The 20,244-nt window shown below is 40.1% G+C and overlaps 1 protein-coding gene across 2 annotated transcripts in view; it reads left to right on the top strand.

Annotated features, from left to right (window-relative positions):
• LOC117461984 (adhesion G protein-coupled receptor L2-like) overlaps positions 1-20,244 on the top strand; it is a 135,255-nt gene that overhangs the window by 11,396 nt on the left and 103,615 nt on the right. The window contains exon 3 of one of the 2 annotated variants that reach the window (XM_071206445.1): positions 1,079-1,159. The gene's annotated coding sequence lies outside the window, so the exon portion shown is untranslated. Of the gene's footprint in view, positions 1-1,075; positions 1,160-20,244 lie in introns of both variants that reach the window. The other variant, XM_071206444.1, reaches the window with a different exon arrangement.

The raw sequence follows: 20,244 nt of genomic DNA, 5'->3' as shown, positions 1-20,244 counted from the left end.
AAGACTTAACACATGTGGGGTTTGAACTAACCGGAACATCTGCTCAGTGTTAATGCAGCCGCACCTGATCGGAGAAATTGAAAGTGTTACAACTTAACCGAGCTAATCACAATCATACATCTGGTTATTGAACGATGTCAGTCTTATTACAGTATTTACTTTTCTATTACTGTAGCTTAGCCAGAAATTATTAAAGAAAACATCAAAATATCCTGCGTAAACCCACATTTTTATATATATTTTAAAATAATGGCAGGATATTTAGAAAAGAGGATTTATTAGTTTTTCAATTGTAGATTTCTTTTCAGAACGTTTTGATGAGACATAAAGCAGACATACGTGGTTTCTTTTGTATGTGTAGGAAAAATATATATTTCGAAAAAAATGATAGATTTCTTTTTTGTCTTGGTAATGTTAGAAAACTCACAAATATGTGTTTGTGAAGAAAACCACACTGACATGTTAAGCTTGTTTCCAGCATCATGCGGTTCCTCTAAATGTTGTACTGCACTGTTATTTGCTAGTTTGTGGTGGACTCTTTCACTTGATATATTCCCGCTATAGCCTCCCTCAATCCTGGACATTAATGCGCCGTTTTTTTGCCCTTCGAGCTATTGCTGACTTGAGTGTTTGCTCCTTTTTTTTCAGTTGTCCATTGCATGAAAGACGCAGGGGGGGTGTCTGTTTATAATACACTGGAACCACCATGCTTGGCAGAGACAATCACAGCAGCACCCTCACTGTCGCCTAATTCGGCAAAGCCTGCTTTGTACTGCAAACCGCAGCCATGTGCCTCTGATTTACTGTCTGCAGAAGACATTCATTTTCATGACTGTATACAACCAAACTGTTCTTGATCATTACAAGAAAAAGGAATGTGCCCCAGTTATTAAACAGCTAACTATAATTGTTTTAGAGATAATGTAGAGAAAACACAAGCAGAATGTCTCCTCAGCACTTTGCACGATAAATGAAATGCTCTTCTAACTTAATGTTGAGGTGAAGGCAAGGCTCTTTGTGCTTGGCTGCATTCATCTACTGTCAAGCCGAAGTTGATCTGCAATTCTCTTTGTAGCAGATCCTCTCCCAGCATCTCCGATCCAGACGCACGAGGGAGAAACCTCGACGAGGAGCATGAGAGGAAAACCAGCACATTTGGGTATGACTAAAACCTTCAAAGCATTCTTTGCAGCCAGATATTTTTTGTGATTCAGCCTAGTACAGACATGCAGCACATGGAAAAAGATATTCTATATTATTCGGCAGCATGTGTTATTTGTGTTTCTTCGGACCTTGAGGTTCATGGAGCCCCCGCAAAATGAAGTGGGAGCTTGCAGCAGCTGCCAGACGGCATGTATAGAAACACTACCTCCTCTGATGAGGTTGAGAGGAAAGACACATTTTTAAAAAGAGAAAGGAAATAAGAGGATTAGAGCTGATAATGTGTGTGCAACCTCCCACTAAGACAAGTGTGCCCTGTTGAAGAATACCTGTGGCTCGTGTAAGGACTGTTTACAATTGTTTCATAGACAGTCACAAGACAAAAGAGGTGCATTTTGATTGGTTGCTGGAGGTTTTGTCGGGGGTAGATGTGTGTCTACACAGGGTGCTGAAGGTCAATAAACAGCAGCTATTGAATGGTTTCTTGAAGCTCATAATATTGGTTTTAAAATGCACATTTGCTAAACTCCTTTCAATATAACCACCTTATAAGACGTTATTCTTTCTTAATTGCCATTAAATGTGGCCAAACACCTTGGTAGCTTCTAAAGCGCCCTGACAATATTTAAAAGCAATTTAATGGCATCGATGCATGGCCAGCGAATGTGAAAAATGATCTTACAGATGTCGTTATCAAGGTAGAATTTGTGTGAATTGAAGTTGTAAATCCCTGGCCTGTGTTGTTCCCCATATGCAAAGGATTTACTTGCAATCTAGTGTTTATAATTCTTTAAAGCTGAAAAACAAACAAACGTGTTGTGCTCAGGGTTAACTGCGTCCAAATGTTGTAATTGAGGTATTTCATAGACTAAGTGGAGCACGTTTATTTTCCTAAATTGTCCAGACAGAGTGGCCAAATGAAGTGGAAAAATGCCAAAAACGAAACTATTCCCACATTTTTCCCTACTATCATATCAAGGTAATAAAATGTTTGATTGATGAAGGCGTTGGCAGAGCAGCGAAAATCGCTCTCTTGCCGCATTTACACACAGTAAATCACTGCCTGCAGAGTGAGTGATTTGGCATTTGTGCCATCTGCAAACATTAATAAGACATAAACAAAGAAAACGAGGCAAAAATTGATTATAAGTATGTTGGGATTTTCGAGCAGGATGTTTCTGATGAAAGTGTTCCAACATTTTGTAGGAGCTCCCTCTCCAAGCCTCTATCAGCCTCCTAAGTCATATCAGATGTTTGGGCTTTATTGGGACTTGAAATAGTTATTAGCCTGAGCTCCCTCCCTGCTGAGTGTATCTCCTGCGAAATAAAGACCTACACAATGATGGGTTCTGCTTGGCGTGATATCTGTTCCTTCTATTGAATACTTGTATTTCTTTAATTCTAAAACTACCCCTTGTAGATTTATGAGAGGCAGGTGAAGGGTAGAATATATATCTTTTGAAAAGTTTACTATTCTTGAACCTCACTTGAGATGAAAGTATTCAAAGCCAGCCTTATACAACTAGCTGCTAAAATGTATTCTTGTGTGAATTAAAGAAGAACCTCCATTAGACAATGAACATCACAGCCGCAGTGGCTCTGAATAGAAACCACATCGCCATAAGAGTGCAGTCTTTTTGCTCAGCCTGTACTGAAAACCTTCAGCAGGGGGGATTACGGGAGAAGGAGGAGCTTTTATATCCCGTCCGCTGCATGTTTCCTAAATTACACTGTGTGGGTCATTTCCATAGGGGGCAAAAAGTAGGCCTGCGGTGTATCTAATTTGTCTATAAATCGAGCAGAAATGGAGAATCTCCTGCCAAGCAGCATCTCGACTTCCCTCTTTGTCTGACATCCTGTTGCCGGAATTGCAAATCTCTGCCAATATTTGCCGATACTCCATGAAATCAGATGTAAAACCAAAACATGTCATGCTCTAGAAAGATTTTTGTATGGATAGCCAATGTGTGTCTGTTCCCAAATCTTGAATTATTCAATTAATAGTTTATTTTTAATGGGAGATGGATATTGAAAACCCATTAAACTTTAATTAATTTAGCTATTTTGTTTTGCTAGTTCTAGTATTGAGCATTGTACTGACATTTCTATACACAACATGGGTACAAATGTATATTTGTTTGCCTTTTTAATTTATAAAGGTATACTAAATCTGATAAGAAACCTGATGATCAGTAAGAGGGTAGAACAATGTGGTCGTACAGGTTTGATTTTGTATGAAACTTGAGTGGGGACTCAATATATCATATGGTAAATGGCCATAGATCTATATACAAAACAAGGAAAGCTTATATTTGATAATATAACCATAAATATGTGTGCCAAAGGATGCTAAATATATCTTGAATTATTTAGTTTTTTAATTCCATATAATTACAATGTGCAGTAATAAAAGAGAATTTTCAATTCCTTCTTCATTAGAGTGGATAATACTGCCTCTAAATGGTGTGAGTTCAGTATTTAATGATGTCTCTTTGCAGCAAATAGGCACAGTGTGTGTTTCTATAATAAGGCTGCTTGTATGAAAACACCTCCACTCTTTTGTTGCGTGAACTAAAGGCTCTGACATGTGTGCATTTCTTTCATATTTCTACTCCTATATACCATGAATACCCGTATTCATTGGCAGCATTGATAGAGTATAAAGGATGAAGCGCTGTTTCTTCACAGGAGGGAACATTAACAAGATTCTCTGCATGGTCAGAAATGTACAGTCATGATTCAATTAAAACTACTACAGGAGTGTACAAATATTACTCGATAAGTACGGTTGCACCGTCGAGCATTCATTTGTGAAAATGAATTCACTGTTGCTATTGATGCTGTCATTTTCTTTTGCCATGCTGGTGCAAAGTGACACAAAAAGTTGGCAAAAGAAGTGAAATGTTTGCAGACAAGGCAAATGGTGACAAGAATCGTTTACCATTCAGATGTTGGTCTGAGGGTTGGATGTGCCATTTCAAATTGATTACAGGTTGGCCGCTAGAACCTAAATGTAGGAACGCTTTCACAAGTGAGATCTGAAGCTACAGTCAAGGTGCTCCCTGTCACTCAGGGTTTCAAGCTGCTTTTATTCTGGTGTTCAAAGTTAGGCAGAGAGCACAGATCACACCTAACACAAACTGACAGGGAAGACAAAATTATGTCAGACTTTTTTGTTACATTTTCTACCAATGTTTTAAATCTAATTGTGTCTTAGTTAATAATCAGTGATGGTGCATTCTTCTGCTCTAACAACCTAATGGCCTGAAAGTTAACCTCCACTTGATGAAAAGAAAAATGAGAACATAACATTAATGTTCCCTGCTTCATTTGTGTCCGAGGTCACATTTATATTATAAATAAAACCTTCCAAAAATACACAAAATAACCTTTTGTTCTCTCACTGGTAGAGCAGTTAAACACTTCAAGCCCTTATGACAGGGTTTTAACATCGACTGTAGCTGCACTATACGTAGCTAATAATATCATTTTGGTATTACTTGCAGTGGTTCTTGAATTGATTAAAATTAAAAAGGTCCTTCGCTAATCTGCTAAATAGAACAGTGAAATACTGGGTATCTACACTCAAATAGATAAAAAGATGACATTACTGGGAATATAAAAATAATAATTTTTGATTAAAGAAATATCTACTTTGTGCACTTCATCTTGTGCATGTTACACTCAATTTATTTGCAAATCTTGCTAATGCAATCTCCCACCTTTTAATGAATCCTAACATCATAAAGGGTAAAATGTCACAGAGATGTTTTTTTTAAAATGTGTATCTTGAAGGCTAGTTCGGTGTTCTTGAGTTGGATTGCATTTTAATGAGGACATCTATTGTAGATATTAAGATATGAGAGTCTGGATAAAAGCATCTTATTAAGGCTGCATTGTAGGTCATACATTTTCTTAATGTTTTTTACCAACAATTAATTACCCACATTTAAATTGTACTTATAAATTAAATACAATATTAAAATGCATACACACACTAGGGCTGCACGATTTTGGGAAAACATCTAATTGCAATTTTTCTGACAAATATTGCGATTCGATTTGCGATATTTATTTTTAAGCGACCCAACGGAAGTTTATTGTAAAATGTGGCCATATCTCCGTCTAGGAAGGTCGCATCAACGCACTCCCGTCTCTAGCACCCCCGCAGCCCGAGCTACGAGTGAAAGAACTAAACTTACATGAAACTTCCGTTGGGTTGCTTTAAAGTCAAGCTTCAGTTTAAGATTCACCCTTTTAGATGTAGAACATGTGATGGAGCATCACTAACCTGACTCAGATGGTTGGTTTCACCAAACCATAAAGCTCCATTGGAAGCCATTTGGAAAGGGCAGGCACTTTCAAAAGCACTTGGCAGGTGACTGGATCCATCTGTCTATCACCTTCTATCATGGGCCACTTCTGATTGGTTAACAATGGCTGGTACATGTGGAGCACTGCACTTCTGATTGGTGTGGATGACTGACACACAAGAAGAACAAAAAAAAAAAAAAAAAAAAGAACAAATGTTATAAAAAATCTCAGGCTTTGCGATTTGATAATAGCATCTTTCAAATCGCGATTTAGATTTAAAATCGATTAATCGTTCAGCCCTAACACACACACACACACACACACACACACACACACACACACACACACACACACACACACACACACACACACACACACACACACACACACACACACACACACACACACACACACACACACACACACACGCACACACGCACACACTATTATCTTGATTTATGAATTTTACCTTGTTTTTTCATTTAAAATATAATTTTAAGTTGGCTCTTTTGAATGTATTTCACTTTTCTTAAATGGTATTACAGAGTGCCCAAAAGTGAAGAAGCATCATATGTTTTAAAGATTGACAAAAATATTAATACAGAGAATAAATACCAACTTGGAGTATTTAAGAGTGGTAACAAGAAAACCAAATTGTGATTTAAATATCTTTTGACATGCATGTTTCAGGGACTCAGCGCCATAATATCTGCCCTGCTTATGCTCTTTAATGTTTTGCTGCGGCACCGTGCTGCTGCTGTGTTACATGTCTTGTTGATAATGACACAACACATTAATCAGTTCACACTCTGTAGTTAGTTAGTCACTCTCTGCATCCTGTGTTTAAGTAAACATTAGCATCTAGAAATACAACAGTCAGCGCTGTGAACTGTGTTGGTATACCCAACAGCAATATGAACGCCACTTAGCATCATTTAGCAAGTCAAGCAGTACACTTCGGCCACTAGGCGCTGTAACATGATCACTTTAACACAACAACACCATCCAATTGACCTATATTAGTGTCAGGTATCACTTTGGCAGTCTATTTAGCTGTTGTGGTTGCACACCCTATGTAAAAAGCAATACACTGCATGTTGTCAACACATATTTGTTGCAGTAACATAATTCCTGTAATAGGTATCTGGTAACGCTCTGAGTCGACGGTATAATCAGTGCAGAAACAGCCGGAGGTGCTCAGTTTATTATTGTATACAATGGAATCCATCTTGATAGGTCAATCTCAAAAAAGTAAAACTAGGCAGAGCTGTTGTGAAACTCTGGAGCCGTGCTGCTGCTGCTGTTCCTACTTATTTTCTGTGGATCACTTGCTGTGGATTTCCTGAGCTAGAGAGTGAATTTTGTCACACTGGATGGTGCTTAAAAACAAGAGGTTATAAAAACATAACCTGCCTGTCTTTGGCAATATGTTTTGAAGGGACCTGCTGCTTCTGTTAATTCCCAGTGCAACAAAATCCACACGAGCAGAATATCAGCATAAGAGATCTGTAGCCTACCAGTAAGAGAAAATAACCCAGGTTGGTGGGTTTGATGCAAACAAGAACACATAATGGCTAATCAGGTAATTGGGTCCAGAGAATGACAAAATGACCATCCCACTGTTTGTGTCACAGCCGGGGATAACCATGCTATTTTGATTTTAAAAACATTAATATTTTGACGAGGCTTTGTAAGGCTCTAACAGATGGGGGGCAGGCAAGCTTGGCTTCTCAACATAATAATACATACTTACCCTAATATATAACCCAGGGAGAAGTCATTGTGTGCAAGTGGCCACTCTCTGCTGCCATTATGTAATACATTTGTGTTTGTGAATTTGTATTTCATTCAACAAAATGTAAGAGCTTGCTGTGAAGCCCCAAAGCTGACAATAATAGTAACAAATGAATCAGACAAATCGAAACATATAATTGAATACAGCAATAGATCATATTGTAAGTTCATTAATATTGTTAATTATATTATTTAAATAAATGGAATTAATTACAAGTAAATAAAAAGCTATCGAAATGCCTTTTCAGAACATACGGTGTTGGGAGGTCTTAGCACATATTTAATCATGTATCTATTCCTTATTCTCTACACTCAACATTTTCCATGTCCTCATCACATTCACAGCTTTCCTAAGGCAGATATGTTAAAAAGATGGGTGTATCCATGTAAGCACAAATCACTGATTGGTCTACGATGTGTGCGTGTGCGCGTGCGTGTGCGTGTGTATGTGTGTGTGTGTGTGTGTGTGTGTGTGTGTGTGTGTGTGTGTGTGCGTGTATTTGAGCTCCAGATTTTCTAGCTCTCCAGCAGCTAGCTGAAGCCAATTTGCATGTAGTGTTTATTCCGTACTGCTGTAGCACAACTGTATAAACTCTTACGGTGGATTAGGCATTTTAGCCGGCAAGCGAAGGCTATCAATGGTAGCTAATGCTGAGTTTTTGGATAATATGAGAAAAGAGAATTTAAATCATCCATATCTAAAAAAAAATAAGGAAAATGAAGATACTTCTAAATGAGTTTTTGTTGCTTTTTACTGCAGTTGTATTACAGGGCTCCATTATATTAAACAAGAAGCACCTTTCAATCAAACTTTTACTCCTTCACTACTTGCACACATACATATTTGTTGATCGTTGCATACATTTACATTTCACGTTCATTTCATAATTTCTCACATAAAATTCAAATTGGTAACTTAATCTTCAAAGCCGCATTGAAACAAAATAAAATGTTGCATCCTCTTGCTGTTCTCTTTTATGCTGTGTGGAAATCTAATTTTGAAAGGAAATTCTTCACTTGATACAGATTCATCCAATTATCTTTTGCTGTGTTGTGATAAGTTAATATTGATATGTAGGAGAGGGCTTCATCCGCTCATGTCATTAGATCTTTGCAGCATGCAAACTAAAAAGTTGCCTCTCAGTAGAAACCTCTTGGCATTACCATAGAGAGAGATTAACCCCGTCCTCTGGTGTTTGATGTGGTCGGCTGATGTAAAGCGCCACAGTCGACTGTGTAAAGAACCACAGCGGTCTCTATGCTAATGCTTGTGAGTTGTGTGAGAGCATGTGAAGATGGTATATAAAGCATGCTCTGCTAGCCCTCTTCCTAACAGCTTCCAGCCAGGGATGATGTCACTTCTTGCCCTGCAGAGCAGTAATCAGTCTCCTGCATGCCTGAAGGCCCCCTTAGGAGTTATCAGTCTTTGATAGTTGTCTCTGTTCCAGCTGATTCAATCTGTAACACTTTAGGCCATGCGTGCGCTTATAACCAACATACTTAATCTTTTGTGTCGTTAGAAGTGCAGAAAGTCCTCTGCGAGCCTTCCTCGATATGTTCTAGTTGCAGAGTATTAATATCAGAGCAGACAAAGTGCTACCCCTTGCAACTGATATGATTACATACACACGTCCGAGGGACACGCAGATCGACAGATTCACATGCACACACCTGCAGGCTGAAACAAGCACACAGTCACACACGCACAGCTCAGTGTGCCACTTCCTCATCTCCTGCTGCTCTGTCCTTAAACCTCTTCACCCTCCATGCAGGGAGTAGACACTGCACTCTTTTCTCTTTGTCATGGTAATAACACTAAGCCTAACTGTCCCCCATTTTGCCTGTCAACTTGCATTTATTTTGTTTTCCTTTTTCCTTTTCTTTCTCCGGCATGTACTGTCAGCTTTCTCGGGGTACGTTTAAGTCCCTCCCTGCATCATTCACCCCTCCTGGAACCAATTATATTATCCGGCCGCCCCTTTCAATTTCTACAGAGGGAAGGACAGAAAGAAAACTAGATCTATTCTGTGTCCCGGCAGCATTTCACCTTTACTAACCTATTCTTAAGATCCCACCCAAGAGATTTTCATTCCTCGCCCTGCCTTCTCTGTCCCTCTCAGACTCTTCCCTCTGTTGTTTATCATTCTCTCCGTAAAGCTTCCTCTGACAGTGTGAATAAGGGTCTTGTTGTTTGTAACACCAACATACTGCTGTGTGACACATTGTTGGGTGTAGTCTGCCATTGCAGCAGGACGCTTGCCTCAGAACATAACCGTACAGTCGGAGTTTCCACTTCACCCCTGGCTAGTGTTGTCACGATACCAACATTTTGGTTTCGATACCGATACCAAGTCAAGAATTGCGATTCCGATTCTTTTTCGATACTTTTCTTAAAAAAAGGGAAACACGGAATATCGGCTTTAAAATTAGGAATAACAGATGATTTTAGCAGTCAGAACAACTAAAGCAGCAGTGTTACTAAGAACAGAAACACCAAAGAGTCACATCTAATATAAATATATATAAAAGCATTTATTTTAATTGTGTAGCAGTCAGTTTAACATTTTGGCAGCACTGTTGAGCATTTTGAAAATGTATTTTCATGCCTCTGTGCAAGGCTTAGTCTTTCTATCTGTATAGCCACTGGTGTAAAGTAACTAAGTTCATAAACTCAAGTACTACTTGGGTACAATTTTGAGATACTTGTACTTTATTTAAGTATTTCAATGTTTCTTTTGCTACTTTGTTCTTCTAATCCACTACAGTTCAGAGGTACATGGTGTACTTTTACTCCACTACATGTATTAATCCCTTTAGTTACTTCACAGATGTGGATGAATGATGTGAAATATAATCAAGTGTTAAATCAGACTTTAGTTCCACCTGGAGTAAATCCACCAGCTACCCTGCAGTCTACAAAGTACTTCAAACTAGCTGCACCTTCACCAGCTTTGAGAACACTTTCATGATCAATCATTATAAAACACATCATATATATTATTCTGAAATGGACCAATCTGCACAATGACTACTTTTACTGTCGCTACTTTAATACTTTTACTTGAGGAACATTTTGAATGCAGTACTTTTACTGTAACAGAGTATTCTACACTCTGGTGCTTCTAGTACAAGACCTGAGTACTTCTACTTTTACTGTCGCTACTTTAACTATATTTTGATGATAATACTTTTGTACTTTTATTTGAGGAACATTTTGATTGCAGGATTGTTCCTACATTCTGGTACTTCTACTTTAACTCAAGTACAAGACCCGGGTACTTCTACTTTTACTCAAGTACAAGATATATACTTATACCACCTCCGTTTATAGCCTATGAAAAAAACGAATAGAAAACGAAGGCTAAAGCTAACGTTAGCAGATAGTGATGCTAGTTTGCTAGTTAAGATTGCTCAACGATAATATTGCGACAGAAACACTTTTCAGTGCACATCACGCTCTGCTGCTCCGACAGGGAGCTCTGCTCTGAACACCTGAGCGGCCCGTTCACAGACTTCTGGCGTCTTTTTTGTCAACAAGCCGAGGCGCAGAAGGCAGTTGCACTCCCACTTGCAGCCATGCTTCTCGTTTTCTCACATGCTCTGGCAGCTAGCGCGTGGCCGCGTGCACGAGAGAGGGGAGGGACTTAGAACGTGCTTGAGAGGAGCGGGACTGCAGGCACGGCTGCAGAGCAGGGAGTGGAAGCAGAGCGCTGAATACACACGGCTCTTATTAAAACGGCGCTTTTTCACGGGAGTACTTTTCCCCGTCATTCTTAAAGTACCGATACTAATGAAACGGAGGAATCGTACCGTTTTTAACGGCAGGGTATCGCGGTACCTTTCAAGTATCGGTACACCGTGCAACACTACCCCTGGCTATCTGCTGTGTTTTGGCTCAAGGCTTATCCTCAGGCTTTTGCAGAGCTGCTGTGCCGGTGAACACTAACAACTTTCCCTTTGTATGCTTTCAGAACCTCTTCACATCATTACTGGCACATGTACTACTATTATCTACCTCTACTACTGATAATATTCTGTCTGTCTATTAACTATTCACAAATGTTTTCTATTATTGCCGCAAAAAAAGTTGTTTCATGTCGGAATGTCCATTTTCAATACATGTGTTATTCTGAACAATTTACCATGCATTTTGTTCAAAATCTCAATTCAGAGAGGATGTTGAGATCATCTTTGGTTTTTGACCGCACATCTGGTGCTTTTTTTTTCTACACTGGGAAACATTACTTATTGTTTAATATAATACTGAAAGCCTGTCCAGAAACTAAAGATATTTTTGGGGGGATAATCTGCAGATTACTTTCTTAATGCATTGATTTTTATTTTATTGATTGAATTTAGTCTATAAAATGTCAGAATAAAATGAAAATGTCCCATCTCAAATACCAAGATAGTATCTTTAAATGTCTTGTATGCTTGACAATTACTTGTTCAATAATAGCTGGAAATAGATTTTTCTGTCAACCTTTCATTTTTTGCAGCTCCAATCGTAACGGGTAAAGAAAAAATTGGCTTTAATTTTTTCTATCCATTTATCCATCCACCAAACATAGTTGTTGTTCTGTTGCCATATCATCCTCCACTCTTCCGTGAACGCTTTCCACATGCTTTTTGGATGCTGGGGATTCACTTGTATTCAACCAAAAGAGCACAGCAGGTGTTACAATTCATCCCAAAAGGTGTTGAATAGGGTAGAGGTCGGGGCTCTGTGCAAGCCAAGTCAAGTTATTCCACACAAAACTCAGAAAGAAATACTTTATGGACTTGGCATTGTTCACTGAGGAATTTGACGAATATCTATCCATCTCAGTGTTTCCCCTAGGTTTACTGCTTTGGGGGGGTGTAATCTCACAACTTAAAGGGGACCTATCATGCAAAATGCACTTTTGTATGTCTTTTATACATGAATATGTGTCCCCGGTGTGTCAGGGAACTCACCAAGTGTCAGAAAACACAACCCTCTCTCTTTTCCTCCATACCCAAATCTCTAAAAACGGGGCTGCAACGGATCTGATACAGACTGATACAGATTTGAAATATCTCTGACGTCAGAAACAAGGAGCTCCGCCTATATGGGCAACTCTCCACCTATCAGGGGAATGAGAAGTTGCGTGGCATGGTAACAGCATGGTAACAGCATGGTAACTTGACGCTCGTGCCTCGCCCCCCTCCTTTGCAGGGGGGCGTGGTCAGCTGCAGCTCATTTGCCACAGAATCAGCCCTTGCCCTTGATATTTTGAAAAAAAAAATTCCCAGACACGTTTTATATAGGTATGGCCCTACAATATATTATTCAAATAAAGCATGATTGGTCCACTTTAAAATGAAAGCGTTTAGTTTATTTAATCAAAGAGCACATGTTCAATGTGAAAAGTGACAGTAAATATTAGGGGTGTAACGGTTCACAAACATTTCGGTTCGGGTACGTACCTCGGTTTTTTGGTCACGGTTCGGTTCGGTACGTTTTCGGTACAGCAGAATTTTTTTTCACAAAACAAAACATATATATATATTTTTTTATTATTATTAAACTGTGAATAATGTATTCACTCAAATAAATACAAAATATAATAAAATAAACATTAAGGTGCAGCATTTCGATGAACTGAAATAATCTGTATTTGAACTTTACTGTACAAGTACTCACAAAACATAAACTATTAGTTTTGGGTTTTTAATTATTATTAAACTGTGAATATTCACTCAAATAAATACAAAATATAATAAAATAAACATTAAGGTGCAGCATTTCGATGAACTGAAATAATCTGTATTTGAACTTTACTGTACAAGTACTCACAAAACATAAACTATTAGTTTTGGGTTTTTAATTATTATTAAACTGTGAATATTCACTCAAATAAATACAAAATATAATCAAATGAACATTAAGGTGCAGCATTTCGATGAACTGAAATTATCTGTATTTGAACTGTACTGTACTAGCACCTAAGCAGCCAGCTTGACATTAGGACTTGCTTGTCATTGTATTCTCATTTTTCTCGTTTTTTTAAAGAAAAATGTACTTGTCCACATTGCTTGCCGAAAGGGCAGATCTGCTGGCACTAGCAATGTATCCTGCTGTGGAGAACACCCTCTCGCTAGGGACAGAGGTAGCAGATACAGCCAGGTAGCGCTTTGCTAACATGGCAACATAAGGATATTTGGCGTTTGTAATAGCTTTGGCTCGGTCTGAACTTTTTGCGAGTGGTGGAGGCTTAAATGCTAGTGGGAGTTGTGTTTGCACTTCAGTCTTTTTTCTTTTGGTACCGGTTATATTCACGTTCGGATGATGCCTTTTAAAGAGTGTGCAAGTTTGATGTATTGCCAGCCGCGTAACCAATTTTAGTTGAACAATGCCGACAAACAGCTTTGGTTTGGTCCACCTGTCTTTGTCCGTCATCCTTTTACGTAACTGCGAAACCAAAATGTTCCCAATCCGGAGACTTCAATGATGCTGGAGGATTTTCGAGCTCAACTTTATCTGCGTTCGCCATTAATTTTCGACAGTTCCTCAAATTACTGACTAAATTTGAACGCATCCCTCTGACCAGCTCTCATAGCATGCCCTCTCATCCAATGAAATGACTTGCTCGCTCTATGACGCGATGAGCCCAATGTGAGCAAATTACTCTGAATGCTGCGACGCAGCACCTGAGATTACTTCCAAGAAGTTGTTCACGTTCTCAATTTTTTACGTTTAACGTTATATTCGTACACACGTGTACCGAACCGAAGGGCCCGTACCGAAGAATTTTAATGAGATTAATCACAGCTTAAAAATGTATTAATCATGATTAATCACCATTCGAACTATGTCCAAAATATGCCATTTCTTTATGTATATTGTTGTGGGAATGGAAAGATAAATGAAAGAAGGCGGATATATCCATTTAACATACAGTATACGTTAAATGGATGTTGTATATATAACATTGTTCTGTGTGTCAAAATGAAAGACAGCCCACACACCTATCAATCATCAAACCGTGGGGTCATATTTCGTATTTTCATATGTATCGATGTATATAGAGATGTACTACCGCAAAAGTATTCTCCGTCGGGACTTCCTGCAACAACACCACGCCATTATCTTGATTCTGATTGGCCAGAAGACATTATCAAAGATGTTCTATTGAGAAGACGATCACTACGTGACAAAAGTTTTCAAAACCGTTTCTAGTCTTCGGTATTTCCAGACAAGTGGCTACTGAAATCAATCTTACTAACTGCTGTCTGTGCAATTTACTCCGCGCGAGTTGGCGGACTTTACTTTGCTTACTTTAACATCATTTTTCATGGTGGGGCTAAGCCATTTCTTGGTATGGCTGTCGCCTACCCCAGCCATGCCCTGGCGCTGACACTGGTGGGATGTATAGGGCGGGCCATTCTGCGCATGCGTTAAATATTTTAACGCAATTAATTCAAAAGAATTATTACCGCTGTTAACGCGATAATTTTGACAGCATTAATATATATATATATATATATATATATATATATATTATATATATAAATATATATTATATATATATATATATATATATATATATAAAAAAGAATTAGAATATATACAGTGGGGCAAAAAAGTATTTAGTCAGCCACCAATTGTGCAAGTTCTCCCACTTAAAAAGATGAGAGAGGCCTGTAATTGTCATCCTAGGTACACTTCAACTGACACCAGAAACAAAATTGTAGACCTGCACCAGGCTGGGAAGACTGAATCTGCAATAGGTAAGCAGCTTGGTGTGAAGAAATCAACTGTGGGAGCAATTATTAGAAAATGGAAGACATACAAGACCACTGATAATCTCCCTCGATCTGAGGCTCCACACAAGATCTCACCCCGTGGGGTCAAAATGATCACAAGAACGGTGAGCAAAAATCCCAGAACCACACGGGGGGACCTAGTTAACAAAGGCTACCATCAGTAACACACTACGCCGCCAGGGACTCAAATCCTGCAGTGCCAGACGTGTCCCCCTGCTTAAGCCAGTACATGTCCAGGCCCGTCTGAAGTTTGTTAGAGAGCATTTAGATGATCCAGAAGAGGATTGGGAGAATATCATATGGTCAGATGAAACCAAAATAGAACTTTTTAGTAAAAACTCAACTAGACGTGTTTGGAGGAGAAAGAATGCTGAGTTGCATCCAAAGAACACCATACCTACTGTGAAACATGGGGGTGGAAACATCATGCTTTGGGGCTGTTTTTCTGCAAAGGGACCAGGACGACTGATCTGTGTAAAGGAAAGAATGACTGGGGCCATGTATCGTGAGATTTTGAGTGACAACCTCCTTCCATCAGCAAGGGCATTGCAGATGAAACGTGGCTGGGTCTTTCAGCATGACAATGATCCCAAACACACCGCCCGGGCAACGAAGGAGTGGCTTCGTAAGAAACATTTCACGGTCCTGGAGTGGCCTAGCCAGTCTCCAGATCTCAACCCCATAGAAAATCTTTGGAGGGAGTTGAAAGTCCGTGTTGCCCAGCGACAGCCCCAAAACATCACTGCTCTAGAGGAGATCTGCATGGAGGAATGGGCCAAAATACCAGCAACAGTGTGTGAAAACCTTGTGAAGACTTACAGAAAACGTTTGACCTCTGTCATTGCCAACAAAGGGTATATAACAAAGTATTGAGATGAACTTTTGTTATAGACCAAATACTTATTTTCCACCATAATTTGCAAATAAATTCTTTAAAAATAAGATAATGTGATTTTCTGGATTTTCTTTTTCTCATTTTGTCTCTCATAGTTGAGGTATACCTAGGATGAAAATTACAGGCCTCTCATCTTTTTAAGTGGGAGAACTTGCAGAATTGGTGGCTGAATAAATCCTTTTTTGCCCCACTGTATATATATATATATATTTTTAAACACCTTGAATTTCAGGGGGGGTGCAGGGCTCCGTTGGCGGGGCACAACGCCTCTCCAAGACAATGGTAGGGGAAACACTGCATCCATCTATCTATCTATCTATCTATCTATCTATCTATCTATCTATCTATCTATCTATCTATCTATCTATCTATCTATCTATCTATCTATCTGTCTATCTATCTATCTATCTATCTATCTATCTATCTATCCATCTAGTATCTACACATCTATCTATCTGTCTGTCATCCATCTATCCATCTTTCCATCTATCTACACATCTACACATCTATCTATCTACACATCTATCTACCTGTCTATCTACACATCTATCTATATATTTGTCTGTCACCCATCTATCCATCTTTCCATCTATCTACACATCTATCTATCTACACATCTATCTACCTGTCTATCTACATATCTACTCATCTATCTATATATCTGTCTGTCACCCATCTATCCATCTTTCCATCCATCTACACATCTACACATCTATCTATCTACACATCTAGATATCTATCTTGCTGACCATTCTCTATAACATCAATAGCCTAAATAAAGTCCACAGACCCAGTTAAGAAAATATATGACTAAAATGTAACAGTCCTACAGTAAGGGCTCAGAACAGTCTCATAATACACACATGCACACAGAAGGATTCACACTTGTATTTCATGATCCGCAAAATGATTCAAACTTGTATTTCCGGATCCACACTTGTGTTTTTCAATGCACACACAAATGTGTTCCGTTTCATATACATGTAAATAAAATCCAAATACAGAAAAAAGTTTTACATATGTATTTTTGATCCACACATATTTGTTTTCCGTTTAAAACCTCTGCACCTGCAAACACAAACCGCTTTCTGTGCACGGATCGCTGTGCATTCGTGTGTGGGTTTTTGAGACTCCCCTGACGGTCAGCCGATTCGTACTTGTAATTTTTTCTATCTATAGCCAATCAGATGTCTCCTCAATTCTAAGCCAATCACATGAGCGCGCCCCCACGAGGGTAGATTTATTGCGTTCATGACGTAGCGCTTCATGTACGCATTTTGCGCAGTCCGGAGCTGACAGGTCCATGGAGCCTGCCTGCAGGCGCTAATCTCAGGACACCTCCACTCTCAGTACATTGCCACTTTCCGAACAGGAAATGCACGCAAATACAATCTTTTATATTATTAAGGTATTATTCCGATCCATTGATGAATGCTTGTGTACACAAAAACGGCAGGCAAAACCGTTTTAAATGTGTGTTTCCTGTGTGGCGAATACAGCTGCTTTATTTATGTCTGTATGAAGTTGTTGTGAGTGTGGAGGGAGCAGCTACAGGTTAGCTTAGCCTAATCGATCAGTGCACTACGAAGCCAATGCTTGACAGTGAACTGTCAACGGGGGGAGCCCCGCCGGTCATTATCGGCCGATATTCACTCTTAATAGTTTGATCGGTGCTCTCTATAAAGGCCGATCAGGAGAGCTGGATCTGATCGATATGGACATAAACGTGAGTGAAGTATAACCGGACGCGAGAGAGATCATATCAGCTGCTGAGTCTGACGGAGACACGCAGCTCTGCATGATCACCTGAAGCTCCGCCCTCTGTTTAGCGAGCTGACCGGACAGCGCAAAATGCATATATGAAGTGTCCTGAACGCAAGAAATCATACCCTCGTGGGGGCGCGCTCATGTGATTGGCTTAGAATGAAGGAGACATCTGATTGGCTATAGATAGAAACAATTACAAGTACGAATCGGCTGACCGTCAGGGGAGTCTCAAAAAACCCACACACGAATGCACAGCGATCCATGCACAGAAAGCTGTTTGTGTTTGCAGGTGCAGAGGTTTTAAACGGAAAACAAATATGTGAGGATCAAAAATACACATGTAAAACTTTTTTCTGTATTTGGATTTTATTTACATGTATATGAAACGGAACACATTTGTGTGTGCATTGAAAAACACAAGTGTGGATCCAGAAATACAAGTGTGAATCCTTTTGCGGATCATGAAATACAAGTGTGAATCCTTCTGTGTGCATGTGTGTATTATGAGACTGTTCTGAGCCCATACTACAGCAACAGAAAACGGAGGATGATTTATTCCTTTTAGGTTGTCTAGTTATATATCTACAGTACGTTCCTACCTCACTCTCCTTGTAAAAATGGATGTCATGAAGTCATCGCTAACATTTTGCAGCCAAAAAGAAGCGAACCCAAGGTGCGTCGCCACCTGAATGATGGCACAATGTCCATTTGACTCCAAACAGCCGTTTTTTTAACCACCTAAAGCTTAAAGCAACCTTCAACACACATAGTGCAGTTTCAAAGGCACAGAGGTACAGTAGACATCACATGGGAAACTATTCTTTCCTCTTCTCACTAGCTGCTATTTCAATCAGACGAGGCTTTGCACGTATAATCATTGGCTTTGATATGGATGTAGTTCCATTGAGATTTTCGTATCGTCGATTGTTTTTATGTTGCATTTCTCGGCTGCTTGACATTGGTTTTCTCTGACTGCAAAGTGATGCTTAACTTCAGATACATTTCATATGAAAGTGATTATTTTCCCCAAAGTTTCTCACTGAGAGAGGTGAGTTTCTGTATATGAGCCTGATTGAAATTCCAGTGCTAAAGTCAAAGTTGTCCTCTTTTTCAGTTGAAAAGCGGTCCTATGTAATTATCCTAATCGCAGTTTTAAAAGCAGTGGAGCTGTCAAATACTCCCATTCAGGATAATACACACATTGGCTGGAAATGAGCTGGTCGGACAAGCCCAATAATTTGTCAGGAATGTCACTCGCTGAAGAAAATGCCCTCCATTGTTGTTCCGTGACACCTGTGGCTACCTTTTTTACAGACAAGCTATAATTAAGTGCACAAAGAAAGATCTAGCTGTGGAATAATAATGTTAATTTTTCTTTGTAAGCATTTTTTATTCATTTATTTGGGTTTATTATCTATTATTATTATTGTTGTTTTGTTGGTTGTTCTCTGTATTGTATGCTTAGCCCTGAAATGGCTTTTTGTAATTGTTAGAATACAAATAATTAGTATACAAAAAAGTAAAAAGTTAGAAAGGCCAAATGGTGCCAAGTGTTGCGTGAGTCTCGGTAATTAGTATTCTATATGTTTGCCTTCTTGACCGACCTGTGCATAAGCACACACAACAGTCAGAGTTTTCCCCCCCATAACCCGCAGGCGTAGGGAGGCGACCCTCTCGTCCACTGGGGTAAACTCCAACAACGAAGCACCTAACCGGGGACTTGTGAGTATCCCCACACCCGCCCGGCGCCTCACACCTTGAGCAACTCCGGAGAAGAATAGAGTCCAACCCCTATCCAGAAGTAAGGTTCCAGAGCCGACGCTGTGCGAAGAGGTGAGCCCAACCAGATCCAACTGGTACCGCTCCACCTCCCGCACAAGCTCCGGCTCCTTCCCCCCCAGAGAGGTGACGTTCCACGTCCCCAAAGCCAGCTTCTGCCGCCCGGGTCTGGTCCGTCGAGACCCTCCGCTTTCACTGCCACCCTTCTGGCAGCGCACCCGACCCCATCGATGTTTCCCGTAGGTGGTGGGCCCGCGGGACGGAGAAGCGGAGGTGTTGCCCACGTTGCCTTTTCGGGCTGGGCCCGGCCGGGCTCCGTGGCAAGCCCGGCCACCAGACGCTCGCCGACGAGTCCTCCTTCTGGGCCTGGCTCCAGAAGGGGACCCCGGGCTTCCTCCGGGCCGGGTATCCTCACTTCTTGTTCTTGTTTCTTTCATGAGGTCTTTTGAACCAATCTTAGTCTGGCCCCTTGCCTGAGACCAATTTGCCATGGGAGACCCTACCAGGAACACAAGGTTCCAGACAACACAGCCCCCAGGTTCATCAGGGCACACAAACCTCTCTACCACGGTAAGGTGCTGGTTCTTCATGACCGAAAGAACGAGATCGCGGATACAAGCGGCCGAGATGGGTTTCCTCCGCCGGGTGGCTGGTGTCTCCCTTAGAGATAAGGTGAGAAGTTCGGTCATCAGGGAGGGACTCGGAGTTGAGCCGCTCCTCCTTCGCGTCGAAAGAAGCCAGTTGAG

Source organism: Pseudochaenichthys georgianus, chromosome 17, assembly GCF_902827115.2.
Source record: "Pseudochaenichthys georgianus chromosome 17, fPseGeo1.2, whole genome shotgun sequence".
Lineage (NCBI taxonomy): Eukaryota > Metazoa > Chordata > Actinopteri > Perciformes > Channichthyidae > Pseudochaenichthys > Pseudochaenichthys georgianus.
This window is presented reverse-complemented; position numbering and strand designations above follow the sequence as displayed.